The sequence below is a fragment of the Chrysochloris asiatica genome, unplaced genomic scaffold (genome assembly GCF_000296735.1).
Source record: "Chrysochloris asiatica unplaced genomic scaffold, ChrAsi1.0 scaffold00162, whole genome shotgun sequence".
NCBI classification, from domain to species: domain Eukaryota; kingdom Metazoa; phylum Chordata; class Mammalia; order Afrosoricida; family Chrysochloridae; genus Chrysochloris; species Chrysochloris asiatica.
Window position 1 is genome coordinate 493,520 of NW_006408680.1, and position 9,049 is coordinate 502,568.

General features: G+C 40.7%; 1 protein-coding gene across 1 annotated transcript in view; it reads right to left on the reverse strand.

The window, feature by feature from the left end:
* Positions 1 to 9,049, reverse strand: part of LOC102836378 (E3 ubiquitin-protein ligase parkin-like) — a 345,250-nt gene that overhangs the window by 229,862 nt on the left and 106,339 nt on the right. The window lies entirely within an intron of this gene.

Below are 9,049 nucleotides of genomic sequence, written 5' to 3' on the forward strand. Positions count from 1 at the left end.
CGGAAACCCTGTACAGGGTCGCTATGAGTCGGAACCAACTCCACGGCACATAACAACAACAACAACATATATTTCACTGGCTTTGCTTCTCTTCAAAACCTGGCCTGAGACAGCCATCACACTATTGAATGAAAGGGGTGGGGGAGAAAGAATGCATGAGGGAATGCAAATCCATGAATGGAATGGAGGCCTGAATTGTTGAATCTACTTTTCCCTTGCATATCTGCTCCCTGGGATTGTAGGAACACAGCATAAGGATGATAGGGAAAGACACAAGCTTGAAGATCAGATTAACATAAAAAGAAATTCCACCCTCTCCCCACCCATTTATTATTGGAGATTGGCCAATTTAGTGTGTCTACAATGTCAATACTAAGGTACATATATTAGTTACCACTCTATTCCCCTTGGGGAAGACAAGTTAGGGTTTATCTGCTGCCAGATGTAAATGACATGATGTAAATCTGCTACAAGTAGGAATAAAATTGCATACTCATTACCTAAGTGCACAAGTCACATTGGATTTTATAATGGTGGCAGTTTTATTACTATAGTACCTCTCTATAAGCTCCCCATTGCTCACTGATTATCAGGCATAACAATGCTAGTTTCCTATATCAACTCATTCTGAAATGACTTCTTTATCTAGATTTTAATCTGCAGAATATGAAACTGTATTTCTGCAGTTTTATATACACTTATGCATATTGACCATTCTTGACTAAAGAGGGAAGCACAGGAGAGAAATCCTAAATGAAAGAAAAATGCCAGTAAGGAAAACCAAAGCGAAGTCAGTAGTCCTCATTATTCACACATCCATATACAGAATATGGAATAGGAATGCAAAGGCACATTCCCACTATTGATTCATGATGGCTAACACGACAGCTAGTGACAACATATTTGAAAACAACTGAATATCAGCAGAGAGTTGGATAACAATAAATTGTCTTAATTAAGAAAACTGAAACCATTTGTACTTGTTGTTGTTAGGTGCCATCGAGTCAGTACCGACTCATAGCGACCTTATGCACAGCAGAACAAAATACTGCCCGATCTTGGGCCAACCTCACTATTGTTGCTATGCTCGAATCCACTGATATTGCCACATGGCCAATCCATATTGCTGGGGGTCTTCCTCTTTTTCTCTGACCCTCCACCCTATTTGTACTTACCATGAGTAAGAGGAGATCAGATTCTCCTAACTCTAAATGAGTGACATGGATGAGGCTGTCCACTTGGGCCAGAACTTCAAAATACACTTTGTAATATAAAAGGGGGTGTTTGTGAAAATAAGTGCACTTCCACCTTTAATTAACAAGGAGAGAAGCTATAGTATGCATTTGCCAAATCAGGGTTACAGTTATCGGATTTCCAAAATATATATGATCACTTCATTATTCAATGTGACTTACAAGAAAATGCATTTTCTACTCTTTGACACTTCAGTGAAAAAGAATGTGTCATCTTGAGAATTCCTGCCTTAGATGTTTCACCCTGTCACACTGCTTGTCATAACTACTGCTTATCAAGTAGTACTGATGTGGCACTGTAGGATAAGCATTGGACTGCTAACCACAAGGTCGACGGTTCAAACCTACCAGCTTCTCCTTGGAAACCCTATACAGGGTTAATAGGAGTTAAAATTGACTCAACAGCACCTAAAAATGATATCAATGTCCACCAGCCTACTACAAATCATTAACAGGATAGGATTATGTACTGGCCTTTCTATTTTCAAACTAAACTAATAGATTATTTATGCAGTTATTCTTACTAAGGACTCTTAAAATATCAAATGAGTGCTTTAAAAAAAATAGATTAAGAAAATGAATTCAAACACAATTTACTTTTCCTTGTTCAATTAGAAAAGCAATAGTGTTACTCTCGGTACTCAAAGAAAACATACACAAACTAAGTAAGTATCATAAGTCATCAATATCTCTGTATTAATTAGCTCTGTCATTAAATAGTACTCCAAAGCTCTGGGGAAGATTACAAATATTAAAACAAAAGTTCAATTGTAAAAGGTTGATTTACTCAATAAAAACATTTTTTGCATTTTATGCTTTCTCAGAAACAAAGAATACTATATATGTTCATGCCATTTTGTTAAGCAACAGAGAATTTAAGATTTCATCGAAGATTTAATAACAGTATTGGGTGCTTGAGAACATTTTAGGCTGTTGGTCGGTACCATCAAGTCGGCTCCAACCCATAGTTACCCTACACACAATAGAATAAAATGGTGCCCATTAGAAATCTACAAATGTCCCCCATTATCCATTTAAGATCCATTTACAAAGCAAGATATGACAACTAGAGCTTTCATAAATAGGCTCATGACCCAATTTCTAACCTATACACATATCAGTATGTTTTCAATTTTTTACACATATATGTATATAAATCTTCCTGATTTCTAGGAAGACTCAGAAAAATTTCTGACAGGAATATATACTCTTTCCTTCAATTCCTTCAAAATATGGCTATTGAACTTCCCATGTTAGCTACTGAAACAAAATCCATTTACCTAACTGCGCTGGCAGCAGGTTGAGAAGGACAAATCCATTTCTTCAGCATTTATAAAGGGCAAGGACAAGTAAGAAAATGGGAGAGAGATGAGAAAGAAATCACTCAGCAAAAATTGGATACTTTTTTCTGCACCAAATTAACAGAACTAACACAGGGAATTTTGAAAAAATTATATCTAATTCAGGAACCCTAAATGACATAAAAAGACACTGAATCATGAAATATCTCTCTTTGGAAACTTTTTGTTAGGCAGAATTCGTTTACAAGGATACAAGGCCGATTTGGTTTACTTTAATAGATCTGTCGGATGGATTCTCAAAGACAAATGATAAATAGAACAAATGTACTCATTGGAATACAGGAAGGCTCTGCATGTAGGTGTCCACACACGTCCCACAGCATTGCTGATGGTGACACCCAAGCACTGTGAGAAGAGCATGTGTACCTTACAGGAGCCCTGTGAAAGATGAAAACTCCCGCACATATGCTATGGACTCAACCCTGTGCCCCCAAAACTATGTTGAAGCCCTAGTCCTGCACTGGCACTCTTATTTGGAAATGCAGTCACTGTGGAGACAGTTCGTGAGATGAAGAGACGGGTTGGCTCTGATCTCTTTATGGCTAGAGTCTTTATAAGACAAAAAGAGTAGACATGGCTAGAAGGCAGTCATAGGATGTGGAGTGGGAGATTAGATTGATGCTGCAGCTGCCTGTGGTTCAAGTTCACAAGCTGCTCCTCAGAAATCCCCATACAGGGTCACTATGGGTCGGAACCCAACTCTATGACACTTAGCAACAGCAACAACAACTGCTTGTGATTACTGACTCAATATACGTACTACCAACGGATGCGAAAGCTGAACATCGAATAAGGAAGATCGTAGAAGAATTGATGCCTTTGAATTGTGGTGTTGGAGGAGAATACTGAAAGTGCCATGGACTGCCAAAAGAACCAATAGATCTGTTTTGGAAGAAGTGCAGCCAGAGTGCTCCTTGGAGGCCAGGATGGCTAAGCTTCGTCTCTCATACTTTGGACATATTGTCCGGAGGAAACAATCGCTGGAGAAGGATGTCATGCTGGGTAGGGTGGAGGGTCAGAGAAAAAGAGGAAGACCCCCAACGAGATGGATCAGCCAGGTGACATCATTGATGGACTCAGGTGTGGCAGTGGTAGTGAGGTTGGCCCAGGATCTGACATTGTTTCGTTCTGCTGTGCATGGGGTCGCTATGAGTCGGTTCCGACTCGATGGCACCTGACACCAACAGCAACGGAAGAGAGCAGAACTTGTTCTTGAAGCATGTGTCTTGTCTAATGGCAGGAATGCTACTCTTTCTCCCTGGGGTCACAGACCATCCTTTACAGCCTCTTAATCTCTTCTCGGAGCCTGTCCCATCCTCTCTTCCAGCCCCACGCATCATTTCCTTCCTAAGTAACTACTGTGGTCTCCCATGACCACAACACCATGGTTTATGCTTTGGGAAGAGGATGTGCATCATGGTGGTTGTCGTAATGTACCTATGTGGGCTGCACATCTCCACAGTAGACTATGGAATTTAAGGAGTAGTGTACCAAGATACTTATATTTATTTCTTAATCAAAATCTATTTGAAGCCACCCCGCCCCAAATCTTTAGTTTTGCATGCCATACTAAAAGCCATCTGGCTTTTATTCTTTCTGTTCTTAAAGGAACTCGAAACAGTCCCATAATATCATTTAATCCATTTGGTATTTGACTGTGGGAGACATGAGAGTTATCTTCATGTTTAAAGCTTTTTTGTGTCTTTCCTTTGCAGAAAAAATAATAAAATATTAATAAAAATTCTAGCTCTGGAGTTTTAAGCCTGAAAATGTACATTTCTCCCCTCATGGAAGGGGCTGTTGATACTTTTATTCTGGTTTGTTTTTAGCACTCTGAGTACTTATTTACTTAGCCACACTGTACAGTCGAGACGGCACAGCCCCCAAGATCCTCCTCAATTCTGACACCAATTGCAAGTTTGAGGAGGTTTCCAATAACACCCTCAGATTGAAGATCTGTAAGAAGGACTTAAAAAAATGTATGGAAAGAAGAATCTAGGCAGGTTTCAAACACGGAGATTCCAGTACACCATCTCTGTGGGATTAGCGGAATCATTGGCCTTCTGGAATCAGTGTCAAGTATTGCCAATCAGGGGGGTTCTCTCAAGCTTTAGTGTCCAGCCTTTTCCTGAGCTTTACCACACAGGTCTGAGTAAATGAGGCACTAATTGTCCACGTGAGTGACCAGGTTGCTCTTTCTGGATTGAACACCCACTTGCCTAAACAAAGACACTCCAATTAGGTGTGACATAGATTCATTCTCAGAAGCCAAGGACAACTCTCAGACCTCTCTTTGTTGTTGTTGTTGTTAGGTGCCATTGAATCAGTACTTACTCTTAGGGTCCTTATGCACAGCAGAATGAAACACTGCCCAATCCTGGGTCAACCTCACTATCGTTGCCATGCTTGAGCCCATTGACGCTGTCACTTTGCCAATCCATCTCATTGGGGGTCTTCCTCTTTTTCTCTCTTTAGGCAAGACTATATGCTCTTTTACCTTTAAGCCAGCTCCATCATTATCACAAAATACACTTCAAAAATAAGGAGTTCGGATGATGCAATGATTAAAAACTAAGCACTGACCATAGGGTTAGTAGATCACACCCCAGTAGCTCTGTGGGAGAAAGAGCTGTGGGTGTCCTGGTGATTTAAAGACAAGACTGTAGGAACCCCTAGAGGATGGACAGAGACTGGGAGAATCCCCAAGACTATGGACCTCAGTCACCCATCACCTCTGGAAATGAACTCATTCCATGGCTCAATTTTCAGCCAAACAACAGACTGATCTATAAGGGAAACAGTAACACTGGGCAGTGTGCACACCTTAGAATAGTTGAACAAGACAAAGTACCCAAGGGTTAGAAAAGAAGGAGAAATGGAGACAAGAAATATGGGGAAGGAGTGGGATGAGTGACGGCACATTGTGAGGAGTGTAGCCAATGACATGAAGCCAAATGTCTAGGAATTGTTGGAGGGAAAGGCGATCGACTCTGTATACTTCACTTCATTAACAGTTAACAGAAAAAGCAAACAAAAGGCCTATGGGCAGCTCTATTATAGCATGGGGGGGGGGATAGGGATGGTCTCTGTGTTGGAACTGGCAACATCTAACAACAACACCTGTGGAAGGTGAAACAGACCATCACTTACTCATATGCAAATTCAAACTGAAGCTGAAGAAAATGAAAACAAGTCCACGAGAGCCAAAATATGACCTTGAATAGATCCCACCTGAATTTAGAGATCATCTGAAGAACAGATTTGATACATTAAACACTAAAGACTGAAGACTGTACCAAAAAGATATGGTTGATGTTGAATCCTTTCAAGAGGTAGCATATGATCAAGAGGCAATGTTATTGAATGAAAAAAATCCAAGGTGCACTGAAGGCAATGGCAAAGAACACAGATCTGAGAATTCATAGAATGCAAACCCAAAAATCCACCAGCCGCTCTTTGCTCTCAAAGATGAAGCTGTTAGTCTCCATGAAGATTTACCATCTCGGAAGCCCTAATGAGCAGCTCTGTTCTCTGTCCCGTGGGCTCACTGTGGTTGTTAAGTGCTATCAAGTAGATTCTGGCTCATAGTGACCATGTATTATGTTTACAAAGCTTCTGAAATCTTTGCAGAAGCAGAAAGGCATGTATTTGTCCTGAGGAACTACTGGTGGACTCAAACCTTTGACTCTGTGGTCACAGTTTGGTACATGTCCCTGGAGTCTGTGATTATAATCCTATTGGGGAAGGATTTCTTTGTTATGTTAATGAAGCAGTACAAGAGGACTGCAAAAAGTTCCTGGAAAATTCCATTTATCTTTTAACTCCACAGACTTTTTGAAACCCCCTCCTTGGATTAGTATACATGGAGTCTTAAATTAATCTCTTCTCATATATAGAATGCAATCTGTGGCACTGACAGCTAAGAGGAGACACACCCCACGACGCATGAGGACGTCCAGGAAGTCAGGGGACAGAACTTCAGGACAGACAATGGCCTTCCCCAGAGCTTGCACCCTGAATTCAGACTTCTGGTTGTTAAGTGTCACCGAGTCGATTCTGACTCATATTGATCCTGTATCCAGTTTCTGAGGAGAGGGTGGCGAGCTTGAACCACCAAACTTGCAGTTCAAATCAGTCTTTCAGTCCAGTGCTTTATTACACAGTGCCACACCAGGACTCAAAGTCAGACTTGTAGCTTCCTAAACTGTGAGAAAATACATGTCTGTTTGTCAACACCACCCCTCTTGAGGGGTTGCTGCTACAGAAACACTTTACAAGGAAGATCATCTAGCAGGAATCACTCACATAGGTCAGGAAGCAAAAGGAGTGCAGAGACAGTCAGATGGTCCTCAGGAAGCTTGGGCACTCCACTTGTCTTTCCTTCTCTCATTCAGGGTCACACTTTGCTCTGAAATGACACAGCCTGGTGGGTCTGTAACGCTCACTCTCTTTCCTGCTTTTTGGCTGGCTGTGGGTCCTCATATTGACTAATAAAACAAAATAAGGAAAAGGAACTGGTCTTTGAAAGGCAGGTTGGATAAATGATGACTTTTTAAATGGAAATTTTGACCGCTTGAGCATTATTGAAAATTAGATCCTAAAAAAAATAATAAAACCCCCAAAACAATAGGCCCAGAGTTTAAGATAAGCCTTTTATCTTAAGTGAACTATTCTCATCAGAAACCTGGCTTCCTCATCCAGGGCCTTTGATGTCGGCTATAAGACAAGACAATGCATCTTCCTAGCTGGGAAGAAATGTCCTTCAACTTAACAGATAAACATCAGTCAAGTCCATATGATTATGTTTTTACTTCACAAGCCAGTTTTATACTGAGAAAAGCTGATGAGAATTTTATTGTTTTTTTTTAAGAAAAGAGGCAGAAAGAAAACAGACATTTTCTTCCTGGACTTTTTACTAACTACTTTTTACTTGTAGAGTTCAGGTGCAGCACTGTGGGTTAATGTATCAGACTGCAGAGCCGCTTGAACTGCAAGGTCAGTGGTTCAAGTTCACCAGCTGCTCCTCAGAAACCCTATACAGGGTCACTATGGGTTGGAATCAACTCAGCGGCACTTAACAACAGCAACAACAACTCTTTACTTGTAAGTCTCTGTATGATACAAGTGGTCTAGTGATAAGGGCTTGTGTACTGACAAACAGGTTGGTGGTTCAAATCCTCAGAGAGGTACCTCGGGAGAAAGACCAGGTGGTCTACTTACAAAAGATTACAAACACAGATCCAGAGGGCCTGGAGGAAGGTAGACTCTCCACTGAGTAGTATCCAATCTGTTTAGGTGGGGCTGATGAAATGAAATGCGGATAGGTCTCTTGTGATACAATAGTGAATAATTGTTATCAGGATTGATTGTGAGGATTGGAAATGTAAAGGTTGACATTTTGTACCAAGAAGGGGAGTGATTAACTTTGCAGTCTAGGAGCAGAGGTCCCTGGGACCATGAAGGGAGAAGAGCGGAGAGCAGGACCCTACCCAGAGAAGCAGTGATGCCTGAGATGGAGGCAGAGATGATGAAGTGGAGAAATAGAGCAGCTGAGGACTTTAGACACAGAGAGGGAGAGGGGTGTCAGGCTTGTAGTGTATACCCTTTGGTTGGTTGATGATGCATGGAGGGGATTGTAACCATGGCAATGAAACGATATACGATAGGATGAATGTAAAACTAATGTTCTCCTATTTAAACTACCACATAATTCACAATAAAACATAAAAAAAAAAAAAGATTACAGACACTGAAAACTCTAAGGAGCACAATTCTACTCAGACACACACAGGATCTCCCGGAGTTGGAATCAACTTGAGAGAGACAGGAATGGGTTTTGTGGTTCTTTGTTAAAAGAAAAAAGTCAAATAGTTAGATAACAGTGATTTAAGTGTGATGTGAGTGGTTTCACTTTCTGTTCAAATGCGGTTTGAGGCATTCCACTGAAGAGAAATCAGGGAAGTTTCTAGCATGAATGTGCCAAGTGTTCCATTTGCTCATGTACCTTCCAATGTCTGTGAACAACTGAAGCCTGCTATCTAATCAAACTTGGAAGGCCAAGAAATATAATGGGCTGGAGAAACAGCTGCTGACCTATTAACAAGCAAGGGTCAGGTAAGCAAAGCTGGCATGACCAAGCCCATGCCAAGAACAGGAAAAACTCTTAGAAGAATTATGAAAAACAGGGACTATGCAACTCACAGATTTTCAACTATGAATCACTCACATTCTACACTGGGTGTGATAAATGCTTAAAAGCAAAAACTCCTAAAAACATTTTGCCACATAAATCTTGCAACCTTCCAAGGGAAACATCCAATGGATATTCATTGATAAAATTATGGTTTAGGGGATGAATTATGAGGCCTCAAAGAACACACTGTGTCTTCTATTTATCCATTTATAAGTTGGCTCAACAAGACTCCAGTTATTTAT